Source organism: Mus musculus, chromosome 12 (genome assembly GCF_000001635.26).
Source record: "Mus musculus strain C57BL/6J chromosome 12, GRCm38.p6 C57BL/6J".
Taxonomy (NCBI): Eukaryota; Metazoa; Chordata; class Mammalia; order Rodentia; family Muridae; genus Mus; species Mus musculus.
The window spans coordinates 56,897,137-56,923,723 of NC_000078.6; the positions used below are offsets into that span (position 1 = coordinate 56,897,137).

Below are 26,587 nucleotides of genomic sequence, written 5' to 3' on the forward strand. Positions count from 1 at the left end.
ACAGTTTATAAGGCATATCCAGGAGCAAGTCAGCACCATACATCCCTGCGACCACAGCACCTTCAGTCCGGTGTGCAGGGGAGTAAGAGAGAAGGGGATTGTTCATCGGAGCAGGAGGAAAATGGGGGCAGGTAGGAGGAGGCCCCTTCCAGAAAGGATGGTGTGTTTCTGTTAGGAAAGCCTTCAGAAGAACAAATCTACCAAGCGGAAGGAGTTGAAGTGGGAAGAACACAGTGTTCCAAGTAGAGATGAAACAAGGGCAAGGTGCAAACAGGAGCCCGGCATTGGGGCCCTGAGCTCAGGGAGAAGTGCATCAGGGTAGCTGTAGGGAGCCACAAAGCATGCTGGGGCCAGGCATGTCTGAGGAGCTTGAGCTATGTCCAAACACACTCCCTGGGAGAAAAAAACGGGATATGCATGCGTGCCTCCATTCACATCAATTTGTATTTACAGAAAATTATAGACTGCTACCAGAAATTGGCTTTTGACAGAAACTACACTGCAGTTGACACCTTCCATAGTTTGTGACACAGGCACGCCACCGGATTGGATGACAACACTCTCACTCTGCTGATTACAAAACCAGAGACCAGGTAAACAATCACCAAGTCACATGGTCAGTAAGTCACAGTGTTAGGATCTGTCATCAGACCCAGGCCTGTCCCATTTCCTATACTCCAACAGGCTGCACCAGCAGAAGAAAGCGCTGTCACCACCTTTCTCAGAGAAAAAGGGCTTCATCCCAGAAAGCTACTGAATTAGATTGTACTGCCTTTCACAGGGGTTCATGTAATCTTTATGGAAAACTGACTGACAGACTGTGGCTTGCTGTAAAGTGTTAATTTCTCCGTTACCTGTGCTCTCTAGGCAGCTAACCAAGCTAACAGGGCACGAATGGATTATTTTTGTTCCTGGATAGATTTTTAGCACCATTTAGCCAAAGAAGCAGAACAGGGAGTCTGCATCTATGGAAAGCAATATTTTCGTCTTGATTGTGCCCCACAGGACTCTGTCTCTCAGAGCACAGCTTCAGACTTAATGAATAATCCAGAGAGCACACACAGGGCTGCAGGTGACAGAAAGCCGTGGCTTCCACTGATTTTTCTCTGCTACTCATGGTAGTGGTGGAAATGGGGATTTAGATCAGGACATGCTACAGTCCCCATCCAACACGGTAAGTTTCAGGTTTACAGCGCAGCATACGCTCTGATAGAGACTTGTTCGCTATCTCTGGCTAAGGGGGGAATGTTCTTGTTATAAGCACGCTTTGTTTGCTGGAGTCATTAATAGTTTATTAAACTTGGTCTTTATTATGCACAAAATGAGAATGTAAGATTACCTGGGAGCCATTTGCGTCACATGATGCTAGGGCCCAATCACACCTAATTTCAGTGGCTGAAGAAAAAGCGGCAAGCAATTAAGGGAGAGTTTGGCTAGCTTCTGTTCTAGCAAGGACGGAAACCTGCACAGCTGGAGACAATTCTAAGCAAACTGATCAGAATTCCTTTACCTTAACTAGAGTCTGGCTAACAAGTTGATACCCATGAGTTTCTATAATCAGGGAGCAATTATTAAGAACCCAGGAAGGAGAATCACATTGACTGTCTCAGGAGCTTGAAACTGGATCGTTTTAAGGAGCTGGGACACCTGTCAGCTTGGGATAAGGCAGACTGATTTTTATGAATAATATAATTTGCTAGGCAACAAAACACTTCATATAAAACTAGCATTGAACAATTGAATAAGATTGCTTATTAAATAAATTGATAAACTGTACAAAAATGGGAAGGAGAGAGTGTTTGACATCATTACTCCCAATGGTATCATGTCTGGTTAAAGTTCTGTCTTTCACTTTTCATTTTTTTCTTTTGTTTTGGTTATTATTTATCAAATGAGAAGTCAGAAGTTTTCCCAGGATCCCATGTGGAGTTGCTTTGCAAACACCAGTGTTGCTTGTCTACATTTTTACCTTGATGGCCACATTCCAAAGCATTATTTTCTGAGGTAGCTCAGCTACTTTAAGAATGTTCCTCAATACTGAATAGGGTAATTCAGAAGTAAACTAAACATATTAAATGTTTTGAGGAATAAATGAAAACACTGTGACATATTTTAAATAAATATTTTAAATATCTAGATCTAGTCCCCCTTCCAAGCCCACCAACATCACAGTTATCTTTGTGGCTGCAAAGTGCAGATGGCTGGAAACACATGCATTGCAGATCCAGCTGAATGGACTTTCTAGTCCATCTTCCACTCCATGGAGAAAGACAGCGCCAACAATGCACATGCGCTCACACAGAAGACAACCATGTCGGATTCATTTCCACCTCTCAGCAAAGGTGAGTGAGCTCCCTTGTTTTTGGGGTTCTGCATACCATTGGTATTTAGGAAAAGAAACTATAACAAGCAGACACACCTGTGTCGTGTCCTGCGGTCTGTTCACACTTTATGCGCAATCGTAAAGTGACAGGAGTTAAACTGTCAGTGTAATTCCTGTGCATTATGCAATAGTGAAATAGTAATTGTAGTTCCTAGCATTATGTACTTGGACTCAACTTCTTTACAACTCCCCAAATGCACATATTCTGTGAAATATGCAGTTTCCACAAAATTATGAAGTATTTTAAAGTTAAAAAAATTGAAGTATATCTTTACATAAAATTGTAAATTCATATTGTCTTCCTTTGTGTTAGGATATGGTCGCACTATCCTTTGTGGATTACTCTTACGTATTTGGTACAGTAAATGACATTTTGGATTAAAAAAATCATTATGCTAATATGTCCAAGGTAAATACACAGCTAACCACATTCAGGTTTAAATATATACATTAAGAAACCATACAGGAAATAGTCCTAAATTTTTACATGGAAACCAAATATACTAAATTTGAATATAATGAATATCATAAACATGAAATGGGATCAAATTGTTTCCATACACTGAAATAGGAAATTTTAAAATCTGCTAGAACATATACCCCTAGTAATAAATTGTGACTTTTCTATTGGGGAAAAAAAAAAAAACACAAGTGTGTTTGGAAAGCAGTTGTACCATAAGATCATCTCAGCAACCAAAACAGAATATTACTGTGAACTGACAATAAAAGCAAAACAATGTATGCTCAAGGGGAAAGCAGGATAATTAAATTGTCCATTTGAAGACTTTAACAATAAAGTAAGAATTATATTCTACTGGAATCTGCTTCCCTTAAAATTTTCCTGCAACAACCCCAAAGTCACAGAATCTGAGAAGTTGCCTGAGTGAAGGCCAGCTGTCCGGACACTGCTTTCCTTCGCCACCTTCTTCCAAGCCCTTGCTTACTGGCCCTTGCTAAGATCTGGTACTTTTAAGAACAGGACTTAGTATTTTGTATCAGAATGTTCCCTTCTAGCAACTAGAAATCTTTTTGCCAGGTGCCACCTTGACTCCCTCACCTCTGAGACTCTTGCTCCCAGCCCAGCTGGCAGCATCCGGTCTCCCTCAGTTTGGCTCAAAACTCTGACCACGCGTGCTGGAGAGGCCCTGTCCTCTGCTCATTTGGACCTGTAAACACGCTCTCACCCTGCTCAGCAGTCGGACGTAAAGAAAAATGAGTTGCAATGGCTGGAGCTGTTCGAACCTGGCTATTCTTGGTTTTGTTGGGCCAGTGACAAATACTACAGCTCTTGAACGATCTGACCTCTGGGACTTTCTTCAGCCAATGCCCTATTTATTTGGAGGTCTTAGGTATCCCCTGAGACCCTCCAACAAACACTGCTGCATTATGCGTCTACATTGTAATTCCACTTCAATTAGAAAACACAGCCCATGGTGATGGCTGTTCCTCCATTTTCATACAAAAATGTATAGGTGAATTTTTTTTTTTAACTTCAGGAACCAGTATATGTTTAAATGTTGATTTCAACTCAGGGTTGAGCATTAATAACTGACATGAGCTGTGTATAGGCAATAAAATTGGGATATCATTCTATCATTCATTCATTCAGTAATATAACATTACCTTTGTGATATCAGCCACACAGTGGGATACCTAAGTAGCAGGCATACAGTGTGATACCTCAGTTATCACACTTCCTTTGTGATACAGATATTAGGAGTACGGGTACGAATTCAGTGTGACCTTCCATTGTAACAGTAGTCATTATAAGACTCTAACACTCTAATGCACATAGACACATAGAGTTTTATCTAGCACCAGAAAGGAACAGCTAATCCCCCTAGAGATGGAGAAGAGGATCCACAGATATGGTTAGAGTTGAGCTGGTCCTCCAGGGATAAAAGAACTGCCCCTGGGAAGAGCTCCCTGGCAGGAATAATTGAGGACAACACAAATGCTATGGAATAAAGATTAATTGGCTGAGGTGAAATTCTGAGACTCTCTTTTGTTTCTTGAACTAAGCTTCATAGTCTTCTATATACAATGGAGTGATATGTTCTTCATCCATGAGCTTCTTGGCTCGAATAAGATTGACTGCATAGCAAGGCACAGTGTAAAGCACATAATGAAAGCCCAGTGACTTCGTAGTTAATACTGCTCATCACTGTTGTCACTACTGTACACATTCACAGGTTGTGTTTAGAAAGCAATAAATGGCAGTTTGGTGTGAATTAAATATAAAAACATCAGAGCTTGTAGATACATGGTGAGTTTTGGAAGGAGGCAGAGTGGGACACAGAAGACCTTATATGTCATTCTAAGAAGACGGGAATTGATTTTATTAAGAAAGGGGAATCAAGCATCATCATCAGACAAGTGTGTGTTGGAAAAAGCTTTGTGCTTTTCTAGGATGGGAGAAGTTTTCACCCTTAGACCTTTCGACCTTTCGCTGAAGTCAAGGTGGTGAAAGTTGCCCTTAGGTTCAGACAATAAAGGAGTGCACTCTGTACAGAAATTATTAAAATGTATTTATTCATTTCCTATGTACATGGGGGGGGGCAGTCAGTGAACAATGTGTGGGAGTCAGGAGATTGAGCTCAGGCCAAATACCCTAACTGTCTCAGCCATTTCCCAGGACCTGCACAGAATTAAACACACACACACATAACATACTGGCTTGCTTTTATATCACCATACCTTACTAAGTTTTTAATAATATCAGTGATGCAATAAGATCCTGGTTACCGGACTAGACACCCTTTGGCATTCCAAGGCTCGGGAGTTTGTTTCGTAAAGTCAGAGGATTAGCTGGCATCCAGAAGCTGGTTCCTTGGTTAGTGCTCCCTGGTTCCTTGGTTAGTGCTCCCTGGCTCCTTGGTTAGTGCTCCCTGACTCTTGGGCATGAGAGAGAGCTCCAGGAACAGACAGTCAGATGTAAAGTTTGACCAAAGAGTAGAAACAGTGTGAGATGCTTCTGGAGGACAATAGGTTTAAAAAAAATAAATAAATGCATGGCCAGCTATAACTTCTGAAGAAGAACCCAGAAAACACTGGCTGTCAAGAGGAAGGTGTGGATATGAGAACTTAAAATGGAAGGAAGGGGCTTGAACAATGTCCCTGCATCGTGTATAGCTGGGTTAAGAGCTTTTTGCAAATGACTGGTCTTCATGACAGGCAGACTGAAAGAATACCTTTGTGGTGGGTGCCAGCTATCTAGGCCTTAGCCAGTGTTTCAGGTCAGTGGCACTGGGGCTCACAGGCATCCTCATCTGTGGAGCAATCCTTTGAACGTCATGCCCTCTGAATCAGTCGGATGCCTTGCTGGGGCTCACGGTGTTTGTCACATGCTATTTGTGTCTCGTTTAGGCCAATGGACTAATTCCTTTGTTTAACTCAGTGGTTCTCAATTGGAGGAAAGGGTGATTTTGTGTCTTGAATTTTTGGCATGGTCTAGAGATGGTTTTGCCTGCTAAATTGGTATGACTGGCATCTAGTAAGGACACCAACGGACACTGGTAAAGCATTCCTAACCACCCAAGACAGATCCTGAAACAAAGGGCTGTCCAACCCAAAGTGTCAATAGAGCTGGGATTGAGAAAGTCTGCCTATCCTACAAGGAAGGAGGCTTCTTTAGGATCCCCATTAAGCTGGGTGGAGGGAAAACAGGGAGGACAAGTCGGCACCGATCTGATGTCTTTGAACACAAATCCACACTACTGTGGTAAGGAATGTTTACTGATTGGTGACTCCCTCTGTTTGCTGTTGGTCCGAAAAGGAAGTAAGAGCTTTATGACCCTACCCAGGAACTGCTGGCATTGTTTGCTCTCCCTCTTCAGCTTGTCTTTCTGTATGTTGTTTCTAGCCTCACTTCAGTCTTTGATTTTGAAGCTGTCTGGCCAGTCCTGATCTGGATCTTAGCTTTTAGTCAGTCCTACCTTCTCAGACATGGTTTGCAAGAGGTAGTTATGGGTATATGTATGTGTGCGCATGCGCACACTCGTTCGCATACATGCCTCTGTGCATGGGTGTGTGCCTGTATTGCTGGTTTTGTTAGCTGGGGTGACAATCTTTCTGCAGTGCTAAAGTCGAAGTACCCAGGAGTGCTGGATGTATATCCCATCCGTTATTGCATCACTGACTGAGAGCCACCCTGGAGAGGAGCTTGGAGCTTAGTAGGGCAGTGAGCCAGGCACATGGGTGAGTGATGTGTGGAAGTCTCTGTAGCCCATACTCTGGGACATAGCTGTTCTGGTGGCGGTAACAAGACACTTCTATTGAACAAGAGGATTTTTCTAGAAATAACAAGGTTTGCTTATGGGATAGAGGGACATGGAAGATATAGAACTAAACGCTTACCCCATGCAGAAGATGTGGAAAGAGATGGAAAGGACCAAGCAGTGTCACAACTACTGCAGGAGTTTGTCTTGCTGTCTCTTCATGTAGTCTGGGGCAGCTTGACTACCATGTCTGCCAAGGAAGCTCACTAGCAGTACACTGTCTTCTTCTTTCTATTATTATAATAATTAATTTATATCCCAAATGCTGTCCCTCCTCCTTCTCAATGCCCCCTCAGAGAATTCCTCCTTCCTCTTCCCCTCTCCTTTGTCTCTGAGAGGGTGTCCTTCCCCCCACCCCCGGTGGGTATCCCTCCACTATGGTGCATCAAGTTTCTGCAGGATTAGGCACATCCTCTCCTACTGAGCCCAGACAAGGCAGTTGTCTGTTATATATGTGCCAGGGGCCTCTGATCAGCCCATGTATGCTCTTTGGTTGGTAGCTTAGTCTCCGGGAGCTCCCAGTGGTCCAGATTAGTTAACACTGTTAGCCTTCCTGGGAGGCTGCTATCTCCTTCAGGGCCTTCGATCCTTGCCCTAACTCTCCCATAGGGGTCTCTGACCTTCAGCCAATATTTGGCTTTGGGTATCTGCATCTGTCTCAGCCAGCTGCTGGTAGAGTCTGTCAGAGGACAGCATAACATCACTAATAGTGTCAGGGATTAGTGCTTGCTCATGGGATGTGTCTCAAGTTGGGCCAGTCACTGGTTGGCCATTCCTTCAGTCTCTGCTCCATCTTTGTCCCTGAATTTATTTTAGACAGGACAAATTTTGAGTGAACAGTTTTGTAGGTGGGTTGGTGTCCCTATCCCTCCACTGAGGGGTCCTATCTGGCTACTACATATGCTCCACTATGTTCATAGCAGTTTTATTCTTAATAACCAGAAACTGGAAGCAACCCAGATGTCCCTGAGCTAAAGAATAGAAACAGAGCATGTGGTTCACTTAGACAATGGAATACTATTCAGCTCTTAAAAACAAGAATATCATGAATCTGTAGCTACCAAGGGTCAGGGATGAGGGGTAGGGGGAATCTCTAGGAAGTCCTAGAGACCTGGGATAGGGGAGGCTCCCAGGGGTCAGTGCGAGTGACCTTAGCTGAAATGCCCAACAGTGGAGATATGGAACCTGAAGGGCATGAAGGCCTCTAATTCCTACTTTCTAGGATTCAAAAGCTGTCTAGCCAAGTGGATGCTTGGCATCTTTTTACAGGATGCCTTTTTATAGCCATTCCATTTCCTTGGGAATCTTTGCATATTTGTCACTGTGTGATGACTGCAGAATATAACCCAGAGCCTAATTGAATGTAAACGCTTGCTTTTATTTATGAGGAAATTCTTCATAATGTCGTCTATAAGCTCCAACTTAGGCCTGGGGTCTGGGACTGCTTGGTTTTGGTCTCCAGCGCTTTTCATCAAATGTGAGGGAGCTGAACAGCAGGACAAGCTGCTAAGTGGGGACAGGACCATGCTGGAGCTGCTTCCTAAAGCACAGGCAGGGAGCAAGCCAGTAGCTCTGGGATGGAAAGGCCTTTTAGGCAGCACCATGGGAGTCTATTTAAACAGGTGACCTTGCAGAGAGAGGCTCCGGCTCCCATTACCAACTGCTGGTTGGCAGGCAGGCTTGTTTTTATGAGCTCTCAACGCGCACACAGCGGGGCCAGGCGTAAATATGGAGGGAACTTGCCGAGACCCTGCTCCTTTTCCATAAAATGGATAGAAAAGAAAACAATGAAGAGGCTTTGTGAGAATTATCACCCTCTCAGCAAATGACCAGTGAGCATCGTTCAATTAATGTTTTCCGTTGACTTTATCTGAGGGGGGAAAAGGCGCAGAATACCAGAGATTTCTTTCAACTGTTGGGATTCCCAGGGAATGGTGGAAGGAGGAAAACAGCTGCTTGTATAGCAGTTTAAGGGTCAAATGCTGCTCTGCCCGGTGCCTCTGACATCACTTAACTCTCCCCGGGAGAGGGGCACTAGCGTCATTCTCTGGGCTGGCCAGCAGCAGGCCTGAAGGTGGGTCCGCAGCAGCTCAGTCTTGTTTCTCCTGGAGACCTACAGGGTCAGAAACTGTGAGGGAGCATTGCAACTAAGACTCTAAGTCTTTGTTTGTATTGGCTTGAGAGAGAATTTTTTTCACAATTTATGAAAACACAATGTAGCCAGAAAGTTACAATGTAAATGTGAGTTTCAAACTTTGCTGTAGTCATAGGTTAATCGTTAGTCATTTGTGGTTGACAAGGGAGGTTATAATTTGACACCTGGCAAAAAATCAAGCCCATTTCAGAGAAGTTAGGAGCTGGGAAATGAGATGGAAAAACACCCTCCATTTCCCTAGGAGGTCCCATGAAAAAGCATTTAGCAAAATCTCTTCTCTCCCTAGAAGTCAATTCCTAGTGTTTCAGGGCTGCACTGTCTCCTCGTCACTAACGGCTGGACAAACTGCTGGACAGCTGCCTTCCCAGCCTAAGAGCCTTGTAAGAACCTGGCAAAGAATGCACAAGTGATCTTCTGGGAGTTGAAGGAAAGAGATAAATAACTTCTCAACTTGATATTTAAGCAAAGGGACCACCGAAATTTTCCATGTCAGTCCTGAAAATACATTTTGAAGCCTCATAGAGTCCTGGGAGAAAAGGCCTTCAGAATGACAGAGCCTTCATTCTCAGGTCCCCCTGGTTAGACTCCAGATTCCCTTTGCTCGCTCTAACCATTTTCTTTTGTGCTGTGAGATCAAAATATTGAACTCTGAGTTTGGTATTTTCTGAACCCTGACCTCTCACAGGTGTTCTGGCTCATTTCCTGCGAGTAATGTTTAATTTGGGAATGTTTCCTTCTCTTCTCCCATTCCCCTGCTACAGCTTGAAACCTGGAACACCCGCACACAAGACCCAGGCTATCTTCCTGTGCTGCACAGCAAACACCCCAGTGTGCTCTCTCGGAACTTGGCAAGCATCTGGACGGGACAGCTTTCCTATACACTGGGAAATCAAAATAGAAAGCACCAGCTTTTTGCCAATTCTGCAACCTGAGGACAAATTTCAGGGTCATTTTTTTTTCTTATTTAACTTAATCGTTTCCCTATTTCAGTACTAAAAATAAAGTCAAATAATTTACTTAGGTGTTCAATATATATTAAGGAAACAGAAACATTTTAGGACCAGATATCAGCAAAATCCCAAAACATGTTCCTAGATTACCCGTTCCAAAGCACAGGTTACGCTCTGCCTCAATATGAAGAGTAGAAAGCATAACTTCCATATATGATACATTGCTTGCTTCAGATTGGGCTGTTTCCTGCTTGATACTTCTGTAGTAATTCTGTTTGTTTTTTCAGAAAAAGCTTTTCCACATCATAGAAGAGGATGTGAGAATATCGTAAGGCCCATGTAGGAGATGCCTCAGTGATGTCCTATTGGCTGGACGGGAATGATGCATACATGCATGAAGAGGAGAAGTGACTGTGTGCGAAGGAAATACACAAAATCAAGTCAGCCAAAATCCTAATGTGGATGGGTGAAGGGCTCAGGAAGGCTAACCCCCACTCAAGACATTATTGGTAAATTATGACTACTGTGGAAGGAACGGGTTCTTTAATGGCTGATGTCCACTTATAAGTTGCTATGACATAGTTGAGGAAGTATTCTTGTAGGATAGTTAAGTGTCTTTTGGGTGTATACCCATGCTATAATACATAGATGCAAAGAAACTGGGTAATAAGGAGGGTTCCAAGGGAAGAAATGAGATTCTCACTCAGAAGGGGAAATAAAATACTCATCAGAGGTGAATGGAGAGAGGGAACTGGGTAAAAGAGGGGGTGAGGAGGATGACAGGGGTGGGGATCAGATGAGGGCGGCAGGAGAGGGCTGGGAGTGAGAATGAAAATCAGCTGGGGGGGTGTGGCATCTCCAGTATTAGCTGTAGACCTGGGATAAGGAGTCTCCCAGGAAACTATGGAGTCAAACCTAGTTGAGATTTCTACCAGCTAAGGATATGGAGACTGAAATGGCCACCTCCCCTCCCATGGCCAGGATGGACCTCCAGTGGATGGAGGAGGACATCAACCAACCCACAAAACCTTCAAGCCAAAATTTGTCCTGTCTACAAGATGAGCAGAGATAAAGATGGAGCAGAGATTGAGGAAACAGCCAACCAATGATTGCCCCAGTTGAGACCCATCCCATGTGAGAGAGCCAACCCCTGATACTATTAATGATTCTCTGCTATTCTTGCAGATAGGAGCCTAGCATAACTGTCTCCTGAGAGGCTCCATCCAACAAAGGATGGAAACAGATCCAGAGACACATAGCCAAACATCAGGCAGAGCTTGGGGAATCTTGTGGAAGAGTGAGAGATAGGATTGAGTGAGTCAGAGGGATCAAGGACACAAAAAGACTACAGACTCAAATAGCCTGGGCCCATGGGGGTTCACAGAGACTGAACCATCAACCAGAGAACATGCAAGGGCTGGGCTTATACCCTCTATACATTGGTAACAGATATACTGCTTGATCTTCATATGGGTCCTTTAACGATTGGAGTGAGGACTATCCCTGACTCTGTTGCCTGCCACTGGATTGAAATGGTTGGGCTTCAATGGGCATGTGCTTAGTCCTACTGGAACTCGATGTCTCAGGGCTGGGTGATCCCCAATGGACGTTTCCCCTTCCCCTCAGAAAAGGGTATGGGGTAATAGGAGGAAGGATTTGTAAGGGTGGAACCTGAGGAGAGGGGCGATGATGTTGAGATGTAAAATAAACAAACAAACAAATAATAAAAACAAAATGATCAGAGTATACTGTATGTATACATTTTTTTTCCTGTGAGAAAAATACCGCTCCAACAAGGAGTGTGAATTATCTTAAATGTCAGTACTTGAAATTCACTAATTATATTGCAGAGATAGAGTAGAACAAAATGACCCCATTCTACATGTTGTTCCTGAGCAAACCACTGTACCTGTAGACTGACATGCATTAAAAGGGGAGAATGGGCGGATCTGCCTCGGTCATTCCAGCTTGGGCAAACAGATGCCTCACTTGGCTAAAGTGGAAGCTGTCACTTTGCTATTCACTGGTGCTCACCCAGTGATATTAATGGTGTGAAGGCCTTTGGGGAATTTATTTCACCATATTAGTAAGTTTCTGTCTTCCAACTTCACCAGTTTCTGCTTCGTGTCCACTAAGGGCATGGTCACTTGTCTCTGTCCTTTCCCTTTGACCAGTCTTTGACAACTAAGAAGAAAACTTTTAACCCAAGGCAGAAATAATCATTCTTACACTTAGGTCCTGGGCCCTTTCCCATGCGTGGCAAGGCTGATGCAAAATGCCAGCCACAGGGTCTCTGCATCCCAACAAGCATCATGACTGAGGATGATGCTAGGGGGTGATGTGAGCTAGAGCTGCTACAGTGGGCTTTCCCTGATTTTTGAGGCAACAATTTTGGGGAATTTTTGCCAAGTTTGAGATAAGTACTACCAGGAAAAGGCTTTCTAGAAGCCCGAATGTGTGTGTGTATGTATGTGTGCGTGTGTGTGTGTGTGTGTGTGTGTGTGTGTGTATGTATATTTATGTATATACATATATACACACGCATATATACATATATGTATATATGCATACAGTATATATATTCATTATACACACACACACACACACACACACACACACATACACACACTGAATGATTTGAATGATGGCATCAGCATTCTGACTAGAGCTCTGCACCGATTTCCTCACTGGCCTCATCTCTGCCCTTGTCTATAACACCTGTTCTGAGTGTCCATGAGCTCAGTGATTGCTCTATATGAAGTAGCTCCAGCTACTCCTTCCAGATTTATTTGTAGTAAAATAAAGTCTGCTAACCTGTCTTTCTTTGAATGGGTGTATGTGTTTGATCAGTGCAATCTAGGGGATTATTATGGGAGGTATTTTCATCATGGCAACAAAGAGCAGCATCCATTGAAATGCCTGGCAGCAGACGCAGGAGGCCTCTGAGCCCACTTGCTTCAGGAAGGCAGAGGTGAAAACATCTCAGAAAACACACCACATTATATAGGAAGACACCCCCAAGGCTTTGGGGGAAATATTCTCAATTCTCAGGAATCAAACCCATGAGCTGTATTCTTGACTCACTTAGCTAGAGCCTAGAGTACTGACATAGAAATGCTGATCTCTTGTGCTCAGAACATAACCTTCCCATATGGCCTCCTCTGAGATGATACATAACTATTGATGTGATCATGTCTGATAACCTGTTATTCCTTGACGATGCATCAGAATTCTAACCAATTCAAATGTCAGGGTTTCAAAAGACCTAAATGCAGATATTATTTAAAATTCCATGATTTCAAAAGACATAAAGGCAGAGATAATTTAAAATTTCAAGTTTTCTTCTTTTAGTATTCAGCAATGCTGAATTATATCTAAAAAGAAGTTAGCTATATTAGGTTAAATATGGTAATATATTTAATTTCAGATTTATTTTTGCAATAGTGAGATATGTAACCTATTAGATACCAAAGTTTCACTGGAGAAAATATTCAATAACCCCCAAATGGAAACATTTTTTTTTTCCTGCAGGAACTTGGCCCAGGACATGCAAGTTGTAGCCAGCTCTATTTATCATCTTACAAATTTCTTCATTATGTCAGAACTAAATCTCAGCTGTGCCCTGACTACAAACCAAAAGCAATACAGGCTATGTTATCTACCCCAACAAGAATATTCTGGGAATTCATCAATTTTCCAAGAAAGTTACACACTTTATAGTTTTTTGGTTAAGGTTTGGGGTTAGCACACTATATTATTAGCATCAAATTTATGTTTGTTGAAAGCAATTTAGAAATTGTATTCTTGCTTTACACAAAGGAAAACAGTCCAAGATAGCCATGGTAGCCATCTTTTCCAACTGGACCAGAATTCCAACTTTCTACCTCCTTAGGCTTGACTCTTACTAAACATACAACTGAAAGTCAGCTTTCCTGGAGACATGGTAAAGAGACCGGATATTGCTAGCTACAGTTTTCTCATCTCAAGCATCCCTCTCTCTATGCCTATACAGTCACCTCCTTTCACACAATAGGAAGAACCTAGGAATGTATCTAAAGCTTTTACTCCATGGCACATTTTTCTTTTCTATTGAGGTAGAGTCTTGGGTAGTCAGGCTGGCCTGAAACTTACTTTACCCTAAGGCTAGCCCTGAACTGCTTATTGCCCTGCCTCTATTTCCTGGGTACTGGCATTACTGGTGTGTACTTGTGGGGAGCCACCCTCACATTCGCTGTTGCAAGATGGCGCTGACATCCTGTGTTCTAAGTGGTAAACAAATAATCTGCGCATGTGCCAAGGGTAGTTTTCCACTACATGTGCTCTGCCTTCCCCGTGACGACAACTCGGCCGATGGGCTGCAGCCAATCAGGGAGTAATATGTCCTAGGCGGAGAATAATTCTCCTTAAAGGGGACGGGGTTTCGCCATATTCTCTCCTTTTGCTCTCTTGCTCTGGCTCTTGCTTCTTGCTCCTGAAGATGTAAGCAATAAAGCTCTTGCGCTCTTGCGCTCTTGCGCTCTTGCGCTCTTGCGCTCTGGCTCCTAAAGATGTAAGCAATAGAGCTCTTGCGCTCTTGCACTCTTGCTCCTGAAGATGTAAGCAATAAGGTTTTGCCGCAGAAGATTCCGGTTTGTTGCGTCTTTCCTGGCCGGTCGTGAGAACGCGTGTAAGAGTTGGTGCCGGAAACCCGGGACAGGAAAACTCGGGACGGGAGTTAACCATCACCGGCGCAAGGAAGATTCCTCATTCCGGAACCAGAACTGCGGGTCACGGTCATAAAGTGTTCCCGTAAAACAGACTGTTGAGAAGGATTCAACTGCGTGAATTCAGAACTCTTCAGCTGGGGAACAGTGGTAATAAAGTGTTCCCGCATCACAGACTGTTGAGAAGGATTCAACTGCGTGAATTCAGAACTCTTCAGCTGGGGAACGGTGGTAATGAAGTGTTCCCGCAACACAGACTGTTGAGAAGGATTCAACTGCGTGAATTCAGAACTCTTCAGCTGGGGAACAGGGTACCCGTAAGTATGGCCTTGAACTTTCTAACGAAATTCAAGACAGTCTATCAGAAGTAAAGTGGGAAATAGCTTTACAAGGTATGCCTGGCCTTGAACTTTCTAACGAAATTCAAGACAGTCTATCAGAAGTAAAGTAGGTATGTTTGACCTTGAACTTTTTCTAGTGTTAGGAGCCTTTTTGTTCCTTTTCACATGTTATCAAGTGGTTAAGGCAGGGCTGAAAATTCTGGATGAAATTCAAGACAATCTATCAGAAGTAAAGCGGGGAGAGAGAGTAGGAGCAAAGAGGAAATATGGTACACAAAATAAGTATACAGGCCTTTCCAAGGGTCTTGAACCTGAGGATAAGTTTAGGTCAGGTAAGAATACCTGGGGAGAGATTAGAAGGAAGGAGAAGGAAAAAGAAAAGAAAAAAGATCAATCAGTGAAGGTTTCTAGGAGAAGGAGCCTATACTCATCACTAGATGAGCTCAAGGAGCCAGTTCTTAATAGTTCTGAATCAGATGAAAAGGCTATTAGGGCCTGGAAGGCGCTCTCCCGAGCAGGTGAAGCCACTGGACAACTAACAAAGATCGTCCAGAGACCTCAGGAGTCATTCTCAGATTTTGTGGCCAGAATGACAGAGGCAGCAGAGCGTATTTTTGCAGATTTGGAGCAAGCCACACCTCTGGTAGAATAGCTCATTTATGAGCAAGCCACGCAGGAATGCAGAGTGGCCATAGCCCCAAGAAAGAACAAAGGTTTACAAGACTGGCTCAGGGTTTGTCGGGAGCTTGGGGGACCTCTCATTATGCGTTACTTCCATTCAGTATGAGAAATTTACTAGGGCAGCTAATTTGTTAAAAAGTCTTTCTCAGTATATGTTACAGAATTGGACGGCTGAATTTGAACAGACCCTTCGGGAATTGAGAATTGCCATCATTCAGGTCAACTCCATGCGCTTGGACCTGTCCCTGATCAAAGGATTACTCAATTGGATCTCCTCAGCATTTTCCTTCTTTAAAGAATGGGTGGGATCGATATTATTTGGAGATACACTTTGCTGTGGATTAGTGTTGCTTCTCTGGTTGGTCTGTAAGCTTAAGGCCCAAACTAGGAGAGACAAGGTGGTTATTGCCCAGGCGCTTGCAGGACTAGAACATGGTGCTTCCCCTGATTTATGGTTATCTATGCTTAAGCAATAGGTCGCTGGTCACTCAGCTCTTGCACCCCACGAGGCTAGTCTCATTGCACGGGATAGAGTGAGTGTGCTTCAGCAGCCCGAGAGAGTTGCAGGGCTAAGCACTGCAGTAGAAGGGCTCTGCGGCATATATGAGCCTATTCTAGGGAGACATGTCATCTTTCAAGAAGGTTGCGTGTCCAAGTGTCCTTCTCCCCAGGTAAAACGACACGGGACCAGACCAGGACCCCTCTAGGTGATGAGCCTGGGAGGAGGTTATGTGTACGGCTCCTTTACCTGCACACTGGGGATTTGACCTCTATCTCCACTCTCATTAATATGGGTGGCCTATTGCTCTTATTAAAAGAAAAGGGGGATCTGTGGGGAGCCACCCTCACATTCGCTGTTGCAAGATGGCGCTGACATCCTGTGTTCTAAGTGGTAAACAAATAATCTGCGCATGTGCCAAGGGTAGTTTTCCACTACATGTGCTCTGCCTTCCCCGTGACGACAACTCGGCCGATGGGCTGCAGCCAATCAGGGAGTAATATGTCCTAGGTGGAGAATAATTCTCCTTAAAGGGGACGGGGTTTCGCCATATTCTCTCCTTTTGCTCTCTTGCTCTGGCTCTTGCTTCTTGCTCCTGAAGATGTAAGCAATAAAGCTCTTGCGCTCTTGCGCTCTTGCGCTCTTGCGCTCTTGCGCTCTGGCTCCTAAAGATGTAAGCAATAGAGCTCTTGCGCTCTTGCACTCTTGCTCCTGAAGATGTAAGCAATAAGGTTTTGCCGCAGAAGATTCCGGTTTGTTGCGTCTTTCCTGGCCGGTCGCGAATGCATGTAAGATGTACTCACCAACATGTCTAGGTAACACTGACTTTTTGTTCCTGTCACAGCATTGAGAAAAATAATTAATAATTCTGTTTACTTTTTATAGTATCTAATACAATATAAATGTTATGTAAATATAGTATTGAGGAAAGAAAGATTAAAAAATACACACATCACATGCAGTTCCCCCTCCTTATTCATGTGTCTACTGTCCTGTCTTCACCCTTCCTGACTGGACCTTCTTCCCTCTTCCTTCCCTTTCCTATTATAGATTCTGCTGCCATCTCCACAAGCTTTTTAAAGCCCCTTTTCCTGTCTCATGAAAGTACGGAATATTCTAGCCCTTTTAGGATAAGCACCTGCTAATTGTGGGGGCCTCTAAGAAGCAAGCATACATGATAGGACAAATTTGTTTCTAATAAGAAGCAGCTTTTTTTGGAGTTGACCTGGATAGCTTTGAAGTGAAGCAAAGAAAAGAGGTAAGAAGGACCCAGAACATCTTGTCAGTAAGGAAGAACTCTTCTAAGGCTAAGGAGTTGAAGCATAATGGCCTTTGTGATATATGGACCTAGTTTAAAAAATTAGCTAAGGACAAATTAATGAGATTACTTTACAAATATTATGTAACGTATTTCATTTTTTAAAAAGCATGTTTTTCTAAGAAGTGATTTGAAAACTAGTTCCATTTGATAGAAAGGCTGACTGATAGGTAGATGAGGATAATAGATATATTTGGGAACACATTAGGGTTAGAAAGTGAGTCAGTTACAATGGAAACTTAAAGAACTGGCTTGATTTTTTTTTTAAGCAAGAATTTTCTCCTGAAAGATAATTTTAGTCCATAGTTCCAGGAGCTCTTGAGAAAGTCTGTGAGATTTGGTTCCCTACAATGCATCAGTCTTCTGGTGTCTGCTTTGTCTTCCTCGCTGTATGCTGGAGAAATAATTGCACTGTTCGGAGGCAGCAAATGCCAGCACATGTGGACTCCTCCATATGGACAAGGCAGCTATGTGCACCAAGCCAGTCTATTGCTTAAGTTTATATGCTCAGCAGGACCACTAAAGTGCAAGGAAAGTAGAGTGCCAAGACTTCCTTGTGCCTCCTTCTGAGCTTACTGGAACTTGGATAGAGCCCATGCTGTCCTAAAGAAGGGGGGATGCTGTCAAAGGGAAAATCCCAGACATCATTTTAATGACAACTCTTCATGGTCTATCAACCCCAAATCCATTGCCTTGCTCCAGAGAGATATACAAACTGGGAATGTAGACATGCAGTATTCTGTAACGATGTGTAAAATAAGATTATATATATATTTAGTTTCAGGGTCATTCTTAGGTCATATTACTCCCTGTAAAACTGTGAGATATTTTAAAGTTTTTGCCAATTTATAGATAAGGATGAATTTGAAATAACGCTCTTGCTTGGGGACAAATGACATTTTGGGGGTGGCCTGTATATTTGTAGGTATGTTTGAGTTGTGTGTCAGGTGTGTATGTGTGGGATAAATATGCATGCAGGTGCTTGGGAAGGTGTGTGTGTGTGTGCACAGGAGCCCTCATGAACATGAAGACACAACTTTGATGTTGCCTGTCTTCCTCAATCTCTCTCCACTCGATGCAGGGTTTCTCCTTGAACCAAGTGCTCACCAATTCCAGCTAATCTAGCTAGACATCTTGTCTGGTTTGGTAACCTGTCTATACTTCCCAAGTTCGAGGACGACAGGAGACTTCCTTAAGGAAGCTAACTTTTTTAGCTTTAACATGGGTTCTGGAGATCAGAACTCTAGACTTCACACTTGTAATAAGAGCTCTGTCCACTGAGCCACCTCCCTAGTAGCACAAATGGTATTTTAGGAAGCATGTATTTACTTAACATACATTCAAAGTAGCTGTATGGTGTGCCAAGGAATGCACATTTATTCCTTCCAACTATCTGCACTTCCATCTTCTGTACCTTTTAAGTTTGACTATTAACAAATATTTACTGATGGCAAGGTCAATACAGTTACAAGGCTCTCCATAATCCAATATCTTCTTGCTTTGCCATGGGAAACATAAAAGCTATTTTGGCTAAATAAAACCAGTCCCAGGGGAATTACATGTGTTAGCCTCCCTTGATTGGACAAAATATGAGAAAGAAACCATTTAAAGAAGAAAAGATTGATATTGTTTTTTTTGCTTCTGAGACTTTAGTACATTGGCCCTGTCACTTTGGGACAAGGCTGTTATCATGGAAGGAGGCATATAGTAAAGCTGTACACAGGCTGTCAGAGTGACCGGGCTGGGGAGAGTAGAGGCCATAAGATACTTTTCAAAGGGACAACCCCAGTGAACGTTCTCCAAAAAGACCCAGCTTCCAACCTTTCCATCCCCTCCAAATAGCAGGACCAGCTTCTGTGGGACATTCCAGATCCAAACTACAGCATCTATGGTAACAGCTATGGTAACTATGGTAACAGCTTCCAAACCTAAGTCATATGGAAGGCTACTGTCACCTCTTCATACTATTACATGGGCCACGGATCGTCCTAGCTACATGACAGACTCTCAATAAAAATACACTTTAAGCAAATGTGGATCTACTCCTTGTGCTTTAGACACTTATTTCCCATGGTTAGGAAGAAGCCACAATCGTGATCTAACCCCAATTGTCTATCTATAGTGACAAGTCAGCCGTAACCATGGCCTAGCCTTGAGTGTACACTCACTGTTTTATAACCTTGGCCAGTCACTAACCCCCGAAAATCACCTCCCTGGATGCTTGTTTATGATTTAGGATGTGGTGGCGCTACTGGATAGCCCATCTTAACTCCCCCAAAGCTCTTATTTTAAAAGGATTCCTTAGCATAAAAACAAAACAATGTACTGAAAGAGATGGGTTCCTCCTTTCCACCCTCTGTTCTGTTGGCTGCAGTGGCTTCTCAGTGGCCCCTCTCACTTTAAAGACCATTTCTATGTCTGCTTCCTCTCTGGTGAACGGGGCTGTGGATGTTCCCAGTCCTGGTGCCTTGGTCTCTGTTGAACTCCCCACAAAGCTCAGGACAGCCTGTCCTCAGATTCCATTCTTAATAAAGTTTGTGGCTGGCTTCTGTCCCTAAGTCATGCTTAACCACCAGAGTCATTTATTTATCTTCTTCCTGGAGCAGTAGCTGCTGTTGCTCCTCTGTCCCCTTGTGCTTAGCTTTGCCCCCACGACCCCACGCAGTAGGACAAAAATTCATCATTTCTGGCTCTAGAAACATATATTTCCATATCAACTCGCAAACCGAGGAACCAGTTGTACAAGGTGAGCTTTCCCCTTCCACCTCTGCACACTTAAGGACAGCATTCAGAAAGATGAAATGAAAGAGACGACGGATGAGTGAGATGATGAACGCCTTTTAGAAAGGAGATTCTTTACAGGACTCTTTACAGAACTGGGGCACAAACCTACAAATATATATGCAGTTTACTCCCCTACCCCGATGCAAACTGGAATCCTACTTGTGGGCCATTGTCAGCCCATTCTAAGAGAGGATGCTCTTATGAGGGAATCATTGAACAGTTGTCCTTATCACCATAAAAGGACTTCTTCCCACAGCACCTCATTCCAAAGCATGCTAGAGAATTGCCTATGCTATGGAATCCAGGAGCCATAGCCCCATGTGGCTATTGCAAGCTAGCTAATCTGTATTAAGATGTGAATCTACATGTGAAATGGGTTCCAGATTTAATGACCTAGCGTAGAAACGGATTGGAAACCATTTCATTAGTAATTTTTCTATTGGTAGGTTTTTAAGGCAATATTTTAAAAATAGGTTTGGTAAGCTATGTTATTAATGTTAATTTTACCCTTTTTTGTTTATTTTCTTCAAATGTGGATCTTAGAAAACATACAAGTCACGAATGAGTCCTGCAGATTATGTCCATAGTCTGGCACTGTTTGGGATGAAGTTTCACATTCGGCCTCACATCGCAGAGCTCGTTTCTTGTGCTCTTCCAGCACCTCTGTCCTTCTTCCTGACTTAGTTCACCTACTTCTCATCTGAACACACCCAAAGGAAACCTCCTTACCCCCATGTTAATGTCTGCAACTCTACCACAGGCTTGAAATGTTCCTGACTACCATGCCACTCCCTCTATTTCAATAGACTTCTACTTTCTGGCTCTTCCATGAAATCTTACATTTCTCAACTAACTTTCTACATAGTCCAGAATGGTCACATAGCTGGCATTGTGATTTCTGATTATTAATGAATACCATTTTATTCTTTCATCTAACAGCACTCTCTGGACACCTCCTGGAGGTCAGGTACTGTGATAGTCTTTGGGGATATGTAATAATGTCAACACGCAGCTAAGATGATGTGTGGAATGTGTGGAATGACGTCAGTAGGAACATATGTACTAAACCAATGCTCTCCTGCCCTCAGACCCAGGAGACTTCTCTGCTTGCAAACACCTTCTGTGGAAGGGTTTAAATGGAGTGCTCATATAACACGCTTTTTTCCGGCTTGGAACTTGAAACCACTTGACTCCATATTAAACGTTTCCCCTCTCCTATACTTTGTATATTGCCATATGTTTCCCTGGCTACCTTAAAAACTCCATTTTTCTTCACATTTCCCCTTTCTTTGCTAACCTCGGAGCAAACACAATACTTTGTGTGTGTGTGTGTGTGTGTGTGTGTGTGTGTATGTGTATGTGCTACTTGGTGTGTCCAAGCCCACGTGTGTGCCTTTTGTGTGTGGCTCAATTATTTCCAGGATGATGTGGTTGCTATTCTTGTTTCCAATTAGAGGAAACTGAGGCTCAGTCAAGCTCCTTAACTTAAGGAAACCAAACAAGTGATGAGTAAAGGAGTCAGGATTCAAACTCAGACAACCTTGCTCTAGAGCAGAAAGAGTACTTGAGCAGGAAGCAGCAGGGAGCCAATGAGGCTCTCACCCTGTGAAAGCACCGGCCCATAATGAAACCTGCTCAGAAAAAAAGGAAATCTGAAGGAAGACAGGAAAAAGAACTATTATGGACTATCTACCTTAAACCCAGGAGAATAGAAAACTGTGGACCTTTGATTTTTCTAGTCTTCCAAGTGAATAAATAGATTTTTCTACTATTTGTAGTCAGGGTCTTAGTGAAAGACTTTAAACACAATTATGCAGAGGTTATTGGAGTAGAAACAAAGTTATAAGTCACTATAAAGTCCAATCTCTAGAGAGAATTTCAAAAGAGACCTTGACTCGATGTACCTGTAATGTGTTCACTACCTCAGTAAATATTTTTTGCTAAATTTCAGTGGGAACACCTTGAACAAACCTGTGGTCATTTGGATAGCCTCTGACCACAATGGTCTTTCTATACCTGGAGCCATAATTACCTTAAGCAGAACAAGTTGTTTCCTATATAAAGGAAGCAGTACAATGCCCGACTACCTCTCGGTAGGGTTATTAAACATCATCTTTTTAGATGTAACATAAGTTTTGGTTCAATATGATTGGTTGGAAATGCATGCTTATTTTTGCATCTTCAATGCTTACTAAAATGAACCTGTGCAGATCTTTTACATGCTGTCTCTATGTGCACATGTGTATGAGTCTTGTGTCTGGATGACATTGTTTCTTTAGAGTCATCAACCACTCGGGTTCTTACACTCTTTCTACTCACTTCCATATACATGCCTGAGCCTTAAAGGGGGAAGTTTGAAGACAATCCATTTATGGCTGAGAATCTAAAGTCTCTCTCTGTATATTGTCTAGCTGTGGGTCTCTGTGTTAATCACCATCTTCTCAGCTCCATGCCCCAGTGTAGGGGAATGCCAGCGTCAGGAAGTGGGAATGGGTGGGTTGGTGAGCAGGGAGAGGGGGGAGGGGATAAAGGGGGGATTTCTAAGGGGAAACAAGGAAAGGGAAAGCATTTGAAATGTAAAGAAAATATCTAATATTTTAAAAAGAAGGAAAACAATCACCATCTTCTCTAAGAATATGCTTCTCTGATGAGGGTTGACCAATAGTCTGGTCTATGGATAAAGCAATATGTCACTATAAGTCATTTTATTGATATGTTCCTTTATGAGAATAATGGTAATAGATTTTCCCTAAGGGACCATGACCCTTGATCATTTTAACAGTGTCAAGAATGGGTTCTGTATCAACAAGTACCTTAAGTTCAAACAAGAAGCGATTGTTATGGGTCACACCCATAACATTTGTGTCATGATTGCACCATGACACAAATCTTGCATATCTTGTATGTGGGTCACTGATGCAGGTACAGGGTTTGTAGCTGGGTGATATGGTGATTATTTCTTTTCTTTGGAGGGACGCAATGTAATGCCCAGCACCATGGGTGTTAGTAGGAATGGAGCTTTTAGTTGCGCACTTTCAGCACAATGGGTGTTGGTAGGAATGGAGCTTTTAGTTGCACACTAGCTTGATTTCTGCAGGTTTAATGACATAAGTAAGCTGAAGCTCCAGTAGGGTCTTATCATCAGAACAATACCATCAGATCAACACAGATTCAAAACATACGAAGTCCCAGCAAGGGGAATGGGAAGTAGACCCAAAGTCTACCTCTGACCAAGAAAGTATTTACAATTGGCACCTTCCAAGAAAGGGAAAACAAAACATTTTTTTTTCCCAATAGAGTGTCACTGGGTATATCAGCCACACTTTAGGGCAGACTCCATGCCCAGCAGTAATTGGCCAACACAAAACAGACTTCATGTTTTTGTATGTAGTTTTTGTTTGGCTTGGTATTTTTGTCTTTTTTTGTGTTGATTTCCTCTTCTTCCTTTGTTTTTTTTTTCTTTCTTTCTTTTTTAAAGAGACAGAGAGAAAGACTATAAAGATGGATGGGGATGCGGTAGGAAAGACCTTGGAGGATTTGGAGTGGCAATAATATTATCAAAATATATCATATAGAGAAAATTATAAATTAAAGAAAGCTTTAAAAAGTGACAGTGCACAAATTCTGGTTCTATTTGTTTAGATCCATCTCTTGATTTTTGTTCCTGTTCTAATGTAGAAAGAATGATCACTGCAAAGCTTCGGTACCTCCCAGGATAGCATGACTCAACAAGATGGTACAGTGATGGTGGGAAGCTGAAGGTGGTAAGAAGAAAGAACCCAGAGCCCTGGCCCTGTTCCTGTTGGCCTCAGGTAGAGGATATGTTGGTGGCTCTTTTTCTTCTGAGACTCCATCCATAATTACCGGGATGATGGTAACACCTCTTTGCTTTGTTTAGCCAATCTGGGGTTGTGGCTCTACTGTTAATCTCTGGGTTGCCTCACAGACTTCTGTTGGATCCTACACAGGTCTAGCATCTGAGTAACTAATTCCTTGTATTAAATTCTCTTTGTTTTGAATGCTCAGAGTGGGTGGATTCTCCTGCTTTGGCTCTGACTAATAAATATAGTTAGTAGGGGAATTACAAAATAAGTATAAACTCATAAGAACAAAGAGGACAGCAAGAAATGCTATAGCTGTGTGATGTCAACACACTTTTGTACAACAGAAATGAAAAGAGGAACTGGATGGAGGTCAGCATTATCATAGCAGAGAGAGCTACACCCAAAGTACTCAAGGAGGGAGCCATCAGCAAAGGGCATTGAAAGCCCTTTGGAAAATATTGGAAAATCCGATACCATGGATGGCATTTAAATGTAATTGGGGGAAAATGAACTTTTGGGAAGTCTATAAATGTCTCCTTGCTCACTTAACTGAAGACCTAGTGGCTTACTCTCTGAAGATTGAACGGGGAAGAAACTTAAAGAAGCGTCTTGGGAGAAATAAGAATTGGCAACAACCATGCAGAGGCTGAGGAATGAAAAGGAAAAGAAACCAACTGCAGGAGATCGGGTCATTGATCATCACTTGGCTTGGCTATAAACAGCTGCATTGCAAACAATGAAACAGACAATAAGTGATATTAATCGAGTGCATTTTTACCATGGAGGGTGAAGGGTATATGTATCATGAATAATATTTAAAAATGATAATATAGGGTAGCATGCTGAATTATTTCCTAAATCTCTTCTACTCTACCATCTCTGTCTCTGTAAGTGACTGACTGGTGAACCAACACATGCACTGGCATGCAGGTGCATAGTTCCAATTACCACCTTCATTGGATATGACTTCTCTCCCTTCCTCTCTCCCTCCAAACCTCCTTCCCTCACTCACTCTTCTTCCTCTCTCTCTGTCTATCTGAACCTCTTCTTGTAAGGATAGAAAGTATATTGAATTTATAGCCTCCCCAACTTTAATATAACTTCTTCAGGGCTAATTATATCCACAGAGACTCTGTTTCCAAAGGTTATCTTTGGAGATTCCACGCAGGACATGAACTAGGGCAAAGCATGATTGAAGCCAATGTCAGGATGAGCAGAACATTTTGAAATGTGGGAGTGGATTTTAAAAGAAACAGCTAAAGCCATTGTGTTTTCACGTCCGAAAGGGGAACTAGTAAGTGTAAGTTGGTGATGTTTCTTGCATACAGCTAGGAATGGACCTGAGTGTCTACAGCATCTTGATACCTTCATCCTCCCAATCAAATAGGATGATCGTACTTCTACTGCTGGTTGGCTAGGTATGGTCAGATGAGTAGATATGAACCATAATTCTCAGCAGAAACAAGAGACCATAGGGCTCTCCACTTTCTGCCATGTACAATGGAAAGCACAGTGAAGTGGAGGTTCCGCCAGCCTGAATGACTTCAGCAAGCACCGTGCACCATTATTTCGTTCTAAATGGGTTCCATCTTCCAAATCCATGTGTGTAAATCCTGACTTCTCCAAGGTGTGACATGGTGGATCCTGGGAAATGAGTAGTTGGAGGCCCTAGTGACTCGGGTTAGTGTCCCTATGCCAGTGACTCAGGTGGTATCTTGCTTCTTCTGCTACGTGAGAACCAAATGAAAAGATGCTGTCTGTGAATGAGGAAAGAGGCCTCCTCCAGAGGACAGCTATGAAACCTGTAGGGAAAAGAAACCTGTAGAAGCCAGGTCCCATAACTGGAAATGTTCTTTTGCTTACAAGGATTCAGTTTACGGCATTTAATTACAGCAGCTGAAATGGACTATGGCATCTGTTCATATTGGACATGAGGTGGGGATTAGAAAAGGATTCTGAGCTGGAATCTCCTGAAATTCAGGCCTGTTAGAACCTAACCTGTCTTGGCTGACACAAGAGCATTATTTAAATTTGATACAATGAACACTTACTGTTTTGATGAATCAAAAAGTGAATGAGACTAACTTAGGAAGTGAGACTGGAGGCCACTGAACGCTGGCTGTTGTGGCAGGCTGCGCTGTAATGGTGTATTCTCGATGGGTAGTGACCTCTGCATTGTTACAGGCACTGGGCAGAAGTGCTCATGCCTACATTGTTCTCAGCATTTCTCCATTATCCTTAGGTATCCTGGCTTGAAGATTAGTGCACTGAGTTAATCTTGACCTGTGGATATGGCTTACTTCCTGCCTGTAATATCTCATGTGCCCAAGGAAAGTCAGATAAAAGGGTTTACTTTACGGAATCTGACCTTTTATTTCTGACTTCCACTGTGTCTCATCCTTTCCTTGGCTGAATGAAGAACAGAGGATGATAAACACCTCTTTCCAATTATTCAAAAATATTTTTTCCTCTGTGTAAATAATTCTGTGTTACTTGGTATGAATGTATTCCAATTTCAAACTGTTTTGTGCTATAGTATGAATTGCCCTGGAGAACTCATTATAAAGAATGAGTACTTTAGGTTGTCCAAACTGGTTCTAGTGGATTGACGTCAGACTTTATCCTGTTGAAACATTCCGAATGTCGCATGCATCTGGTTGTGGATTTATCTT

At 42.7% G+C, this 26,587-nt stretch overlaps 1 protein-coding gene and 1 long non-coding RNA gene across 4 annotated transcripts in view; one reads left to right on the plus strand and one right to left on the minus strand.

The window, feature by feature from the left end:
- Nucleotides 1–26,587, minus strand: part of Slc25a21 (solute carrier family 25 (mitochondrial oxodicarboxylate carrier), member 21) — a 484,839-nt gene that overhangs the window by 184,503 nt on the left and 273,749 nt on the right. The window lies entirely within an intron of this gene.
- Nucleotides 663–10,845, plus strand: Gm30001. Of its 2 annotated transcripts, none has more exons than XR_003950118.1 (4): nt 663–1,174; nt 2,198–2,342; nt 9,577–10,274; nt 10,747–10,845. It is a non-coding gene; the product is annotated as a predicted gene, 30001 (long non-coding RNA). The 2 variants fall into 2 exon arrangements; XR_872773.3 differs by having other exon boundaries at nt 664–1,174; nt 2,138–2,342.